The sequence below is a fragment of the Alligator mississippiensis genome, chromosome 1 (assembly GCF_030867095.1).
Source record: "Alligator mississippiensis isolate rAllMis1 chromosome 1, rAllMis1, whole genome shotgun sequence".
Classification (NCBI taxonomy): domain Eukaryota; kingdom Metazoa; phylum Chordata; order Crocodylia; family Alligatoridae; genus Alligator; species Alligator mississippiensis.
This window is the reverse complement of record NC_081824.1, coordinates 340317809-340324912: the sequence shown is the minus strand read 5'-3', so window position 1 is coordinate 340324912 and position 7104 is coordinate 340317809.

Sequence of the window (7104 nt, the reverse complement as noted above, 5' to 3'; positions counted from 1 at the left end):
GGTACTTTCCATCTAGCTCACTTTTCTGCAAAAGCAAAGACCTCCAATGAAACTTGTAGGCGAAAGAAAATGTTACTAAGGTAACCCTGAATTACTATGGCCATTTTGGGCAGCCTGAACAACCTGGCATGTTATTTTTGCAGATAATATTGGCTTTTAATAATACAGAACCAAAATTGCTTGTCTTTTTGCCCCCAAACCTGCTCCCTTCTTTTTCTTTCTCCTTAATTTCCCCGCACCAAGCAAAACACCACACCAAGATGTATTAACATCCAAGGTAATAACATGGGACCTAATTTATTTTAAATCATACCTCCAAAGTTAATGCCATAAAAATAATCATTTACTTTTGACCACAAGTAGCATTTGAAATATCAGCGGTATGTCTTCTAACGGCTACATTCTTTCTTATCCCACTGAAGGTAAATCATGGGAAACAAAATACAGTAATTTTAAAAGAGGCATAATAAACTTTTTCAGGGTTGGGGATGGGGAAAAGGGGAGAATTCTTCCCTACCAAGACTCACCACTCCTGTCACTTGAATGACAGCTTGAGTTTGTGCTGCTGCCATTGACGCACAAGCAGCGGCATAGGTTCTCCGAGGGCTGCTCTTAATGCCGCGTCCACCCTCTCCCCCCACCCTGAGGACAGGGCTTTGCCTCCAATGGTAAATTTTCCCAGGGTCATTCCACCCCCCTTCCCTTGTCCTGCTACACTATGGGACATGGGCCTGCACAGGGCCTCTAGGGCTGGTCAGGTTTGCCCCTGCTGTAGAAGACTTCTGAGGGGGAGCAGGCCATAGTGACACCCCCACATTATTGGCATGTGAGCCTGCCGCTCCATTCACCCTGCTATTGGATTTTAGCCACTCTTGTCCATTTCATTCATAAAATGAAATGTCTTTATACCAGGTTTTTGTTTTTATCCTATTCTATCGTTCACATAGGTTTCGGGTTAATGTCCTCACCAAACATAATTCATCAGGAATTGTGGCACCTGAATGAGGTAACTTCCTAGTCTACTGTGCTTGGCCCTAGCTGGAGAAGAATAAGTACATTTAGTGGTTCCCAATCTGTGATACGGGTACCACCAGTGGTACGCAGACAACCTGTCACTAGTACGCATGGATAGATTTATTACAATTACTTTATATAACAAAAATTTTCTGGTGGTACTTAAGGTTGTATCATTTTAAATCGGTGGTGCACAATCTGTTACAGTTTGGGAACTCCTGAATTACAGGAGAGACCAGTCCCCTGCATTTTGTTGCAAGGCCTAGGTTGCAGCAACCCTCAATAGTAATTGCAGGTCCTTCTCAGCACCCGAATGAAGCATATCTGGGGTAGATAGTCTTCTGGAAATTTTGCTACCAATCTCTCCTGAGCATATGTAAACCTTTCCCCACTCCCCCAGGGCTTATGGCGTGGCTGAATTTTGGATAAGTTTTTAAGGGACTAGGAGATTCAGTCCCTAATGGAAAGGCTACTCCCTCTGCTAATTTCCTATTTTCTAATATAAGGTATGAGGGCACTAGAGTCTCTCAAAAAGATTGTTGTCAGAGGTTTTTTTCTAGCCTTGGTCTTGGAAATACCTGGTTTTATTTCTGGCTGAAATAAAAATAAAGCAGCCTAAGGCTGCCACCTGGCTCAGTAAATCGGGCAAATTTATGAGTTTTATAATGGGAAGTGTCAGGCAACCTTAATGACAGACAGTGCTACCAGTCCTGCCAATAAAAAAAGGGCTGAAGATTTTGAGGCAGAACTGTTAATTGTGCAAAATAAAATTTTATTTCCAATAAACTGATCTAAGTTGAATTTGCATCTTGTTTAAGTAGAGGTTGTAGACGTTGTGATACCATACTTTTACATAGATGTTTTAGCCACACTTTACACTTTGTTAAATTTCCATTAGGTTCTGATCATTCTCTTTAAATCTTCCTCTTCAAGCAGTGTGCAGATTATAAGCACCAAGATGTATTTGTCTAAAGATTACTGGCAGGAGGTGTATCTTATCTGTGATTGAATATTCAGGTCTTTGGTAGGAATGGAGTTGCTGTTTCAAGATATTAATATATTTCCAGCACAGATGTAATTTGTGGCAGCAGGTGCTGTACTTTGATCATTGATTTTCATTTGCTTGTTGTCTTTCTGGATCATTTCAGGCTGTTTGCCATTCGGTTAAATTATCTTTTGATCTACTTAGTAGATTTTACTCACATAAATAGATTTTAATCTCAGTTTTGTTTCCTTGCTTCAGTTTCTTCTGTGTCTGAGGCGTATTTCCTCTTTTTAATGTATCCAATTTCAGGTTTGAGTTATCCAAAGTAAATGTATTTTCTTTTCTAGCGTTGTTATTCAAAATAATTAGTTTGAGATTTGATGTACAAAAAGGAGACTGCACTTGATGGTTCTAAAGCCTTTTTGCAGTCTTCTTTTCCTGTTTAAGTTTGGTTTAAAGTATTCATTTCAGGTCAGGAAGAATTTTTTCTTATGTGACTAGGTTGACCACCAACTGTTGTTTGACTTGCTTTTCTTCTGTTAAACTTCCTATTTGATTTGAAACTCTTTTTCTGTAGCTTTTGCTGTTGTTGACTCATCTAAACAAAAATTATTACACTCTAGAATAACGGTTCTCCACCTTTCTAGACTCAAGGCACCCCATTCATAACTTTTGTGAACTGAATGGTACTCATTTTAGAAACTACCATATTTACTCAATTCTAGATGAGGTTTCCCCTCATTTAACATTGAGGGGAGCCCCTCATCTTAGAATTGAGTATGAGGGTTGGGGCGGAGTAGGTGGCTGCTATGGCTCAGGCTCTGACCTCTACCCAGGATCCTGTCATAGCTGCAGTTGCCGTCTGCCCCCACTACTCCTCCTTCTGCCTCTGCACCACCCCATCTTCCCCCTACAGCAGGGGCAGGCAATTACTTTGGCTGGAGGGCTGCTTAACAAGGTTTGACAGGTGCCCCACCCCCTAGCCACCATCTTGAGACTAGATGTCCCACCCCTAACCCCTGACCTTTGCCACTGGAAGTCCCTCCCCTTGCCCCCAGAAATACTCCTTTTGGGAGTGGGGATTGCCACCTTAGAACCAGCAAAAAACAAATCATAAGCTAAAAGTCAAATGACTACTATAACATACATTACAATTTTTTGTGTTTGTGTACTGTATATAGAGGTGATTGCATAATAACTCAAAATAAATTCTTAGTGGGGAGGGAAGCAGAGCAGGAAAGCATAGGCAGGAGGTAGAGCAAAGGGGAAAGTGGGGCCTGAGTCATTAGGGAGGCAGGCAGGGGGCAGAGGTGACAGGGTGAAGGCACAAGCAGAGGAAAGCTGCTTGACCTTCATCCAATACCTACCTCCCACTGCCAGTCCCCCTGCATCAATGCCGGGGAGGGGATGCAAATTAAAGATGACCCTCCAATAGGTAGATTTGACACATGGAAAATTGCAACAAATTTACACTTTTTCCATGTATAGATTCTAATTATTGGTGGGTCCTCCTAAATTCAGGGTAATCTTAAATTCAAAGGATTCTTAAGCACCCTAGGGCAGCCATACATCCTGGTTTAGGACCATTGCTGTCAAAATGCTGACTTTAGGTGCCACCCCGCTTGTGTGTTTTATTCTTTATTCACTAAAACATGACTACAGTACTATGTAAATTACTTCCCTCAATTTTAGGTGCTTACAGCAGTATGTTGCTGGCTTCTAACCAAATTCCATCACCTAAAAACTTTCCAAAAGATTTCAAGCCTCTTGAATGTTTAAGAGTAATTAGTGCTGGCTTATTATCAAAGAATGAAAAATTGTAACAAGATCAATCCTTATTTTTGCCAAAGCATTCTTCTAAATGACTTGTCTATCTAGTGCTCTTCTGAATTACTCTGAAGCCTGTATGTTGTAATCAAGGCTTAAAACAAAGGCTTAGTGTAAGGTATTGTCTTGTTTTAGTGTCCTGTCATCTTTTTACTGTTTTCAAATACAATTTTCCATTGTGTAATTCACTGGATTCAGACAAAAGTTTCAGCAAGTAGCCATTCTTCACTTTTAATCACTGTTCTTCCTTGTGCATAGAAACAGAGAAAAACTTTATTAGGCAATTTCTCTTCCATTTGGACTTTATACATTTTAATGTCAGTTGAGCTATATGAATTCATCAGACTAGAATGAAGGTCATTTTACTCAGGCAGATAATTAATGCCTCAGTGGTTCACTGACCCATACGGCAAACTCTTGTATTCCTCTCTTCATTTGTCAGCAAAGGATTTCCAATTCCAAAAAAATCAAAGTTCAACCCACAAGATATTTTAATAACCATTTTCTTTTAGTACCTCTCTTAGGGGGTGAGGACTGAGTGGAACTCCTGTACCTATCTACTTAGAATAATTTGTGGACTTGTCTCCTTTAGTTTTTTTCTAAATTTGTCATACTAATAAATAAAAACATAAAGATTATATTCAGTTTTGAGGTATGTATTATCAATTAGGTCATAGATCACTTTTGAAACAAAAATTCACAGCTGAATGTTGCTGTCACAAACCCACTACATTTTGAGGTGTTTGTTGAATATTATGCATGTTTTCTTGAGTTTGTTTGACTGATATGGCTTGTGTAGTCTCTTTTTATAGGTAGCATCAACCTATATTCATCCTTATTATTATGGCTGTATGAATTGTGATATTTGATATGAATGTAATGTTTATATTTCACATTTTGGTTAGATTGGTTAGCAGGAAAATTATTAATGTGAGTGTCCCTTGCCTATTCATACTAAAAAGAAACAATCAAGGATTAGCATCTGACCTAGGTATGTATAATTGCCAATGAAAATACATACTTGCAGGTGTGGTCCAAGGAGATGAGTCAGGCCCTTCCAGAGGATGATATATTTACAATTTAAAGAGTGCAGCCTGTGGCAAGGATGGCATCTGGCAGTTCAGTCTATTCAGGAAAAGACATTTTTCACAGTGGAAAATTAAGTGAGATATTGGATTAGTAATCTGTATGTCTGATGATAATTAGAACAGGAAAGATTTCTGATCTGGTAAATAAATACGCCCTTTCAGGGAGGAGGGGAGTTATATGCATAGTGGAGGCTCCTCACGAATCCAATGAATGATGTATGGACATGGCCAGATAAAAAGCCATGCTAAAGCTTTGCCTTGAGAGAAAGTGTTTGCCTAAAGCTTCCTGTGTATAAGGTGTTTTGGGGCTAGGTGGGCTGGGTATTCTGGCCAACAAGAGAAGTTGAAGGAAGCCTTGATAGGAATTTTAGAGGTAGGAGCTGCTTTATAACCTGTTGATCCGAGTAGAAACTGCATTCTTAGGTTTAAGATACAAGATGAGCTCAGATTCTTGTTCTGATAGTTCCTTTTATGTGTTCATCCTTCTCTCTCTCTTTTTATCTAAACATATGGTTGCTGATTTCTTATGTCTTCTCTTGTTTGGATAACACATTTTTTGTCATTTTTTATAACTTATTATCAGGGTAAGTCTAATTTCAGAGTATTTGTCCATACAGGCAGGCCTCTTCTATGGAAGGAGGGATCTATCATTTCTGAGCACGTGGGTGTGTTTCTTCTAACTGGAAAAATCCCCTCTGCTAAGAGATGGCAGAGGTGAGACAGGTAAAGCTGAGATGCCAAAGATAAGGGAAATGATATTTGGAGCATCTCAGCCTGTTCTCAGGTCAAGCAGCAGATATCAGGGAGGGTTTTCAGGCTGACGGTCACCCCTGAAGATGAAAGCACCCTAGGTGTATGTCTCAAAGGCACATTTGACCACATCTGGAGTCCAGCTATGTCACAGTTACCTGATGTATTTTAGAAATATCAGTGAGAGGGAGCATTGTCAAAAAATATAGATTGCCTATATTGATATACAGACTATAATACCAGAAAATAGAGCCAAATTCTAGTCCCATTAATATGGATTTAATTTGGTTTTACTCAGAGAAAAAAAGAGAGCAACTCTGAGTTTAGACCAGCACAGAAATGGCCCCTACCCTGTAATTTGCCTTTGTTTAGAGTTCAGCATTCGGACAGCGTCTTGCAAGACAATCCCTTTTTTGGATTAAAGAATTGGAATCAATTACAGATGCCTCTATTAAGACTGACCACGGTGAAAACAGTTAGTGTAGGGTGTTCTGTATGTGACAGCATTTACATTTGTTAGAATGGCTGTTGAAGTCTGGAGAGCTTAGCTCCTGTTTCAAAATTCTTGCAAGAGGCTAGACCAAATAGCTCCAAATATTTTTCTCTTACAAGTGTACCTTTTACAAATGGGGAGGAAGGGGGAACAAGTAAATAAATAAATTATTAATGTAAGACCATTGTTTAAGGAAAAATAAATATTCAAAAACTAAGGAATTCCAGCATGCAATGTAAGCTAAGGTACAAGAGGCAGGGGGGAGGGCTCATCCTTATTCTTTGTGAAATGTGATCAGGTCAATCTTGTTGTTTTATTTCAAGCACTAAAATTACAGGATGTTCAAAAAACCTGAATTAGCATCATTGGTGAAAGTCGCAGCTGGGCAGAGGGCCAGCAGAAACTTGTGCACCACTACCATTATATGCATTGTGTTGGTCCCCTGTCCCTAGTTGATTTTTACCTGTATAAATGTGTCAATTAAGACAAACAAACAAATAACATCTCTGTAACTTGTCCTGTTTGACACAGAATGGATGTTTCTGGCATCCTTCCCTATGATGTATTTTCAGCTACACTCAGAGGTACATAAGAACCTTTAATGTAACTGAATGCAGCTTACATTAGACAACTCAATATAATAACTAATGACAATTAGCTGCAGTGAGGACCAAAGCCTGCAATGCAGAGATGGAATTGCAGCTGTGGTGTGAAGAGAAACCTGTTGCAAGCTGTTACTATAGCAACTGGGAGGGGAACTATTGCTTCACAGTAGAGAAATAGAAGTGGGAGTGTTACCATAGTGACAAAGGGAGAGCTTTCCTCATTTGGGTAAGTTGCAAAAACTACTGCCATTACTCCTAATTACCCGCCTGATATAGCTGAAGTCTCTCTTTGATCACCTCTTATATTTTTAGTAATGAAGGAAACTTGAACTAAAGCTGCAC